Here is an 851-nt window from a genome sequence, read left to right on the forward strand (position 1 = left end):
TCCTTTCCTTTCCTTTCCTTTCCTTTCCTTTCCTTTCCTTTCCTTTCCTTTCCTTTCCTTTCCTTTCCTTTCCTTTCCTTTCCTTTCCTTTCCTATTGGGGGGTGGGGGGGTGTGGTTGTTTTGGTTTGTGTTTTGGGGTTTGGGTTTTTTTCGGTTTGGTTTGTTTTGGGTTTGCTTTGTTTTGGGTTTTTGGTTTGTTTGTTTAGGTTGTTTTGTTTTGTCGTTGAACAGTTATTATTGTTAAGAGAATCCTGACTGTTGTGTAAACAGGAATGAATGACACAGTGACATAGTCCAGTCCAGGAAAGCCAAAATCTGGGTGGCAATCACAGTTTACAAAGCACTCTTTTGTCGCTCTATTAAGGAATGGCTGAGAAGAGACGACACAGACTCTCATGGAGTCAGAACAGGAGAATTCCTTAGTTTATTGCTTCAGCTTGTTTTATAGACTGGTTCGTGGAAAGTACAGAAAGGAAACTCTTATTGGTTAGTTAACTGCTACATCACCATCACTGCTCAGTGATGTACACCACCTCCTGACTTTCTCCTGCAAGGAAAACAAGAGGACAGACAAACGACACCTGCAAGGGCTGTTTTCTGTCTTTGAGGATTGTTTTTAAATCCTCCCATGAATTTCTCAGGCTAGCTCTCAGGTAGGACTGAGAAGCCATGCAGCCTGCAGTTTCTGCAGGCTCCCTGTAGCTTGCTCCAGAGCTAGCATCCACACTCTTGCAATTCATACAACTCTTCTCATCAGATCTTCATGAAAACCTGTATGCTTGTTCCACTGTAATTCTGACTCCATTTACAGTTTCTTGCATATGCCAGATACATTAAATGAAGGAGGGCT

Source organism: Parus major, chromosome 2 (genome assembly GCF_001522545.3).
Source record: "Parus major isolate Abel chromosome 2, Parus_major1.1, whole genome shotgun sequence".
In the NCBI taxonomy this organism is placed as follows: Eukaryota; Metazoa; Chordata; class Aves; order Passeriformes; family Paridae; genus Parus; species Parus major.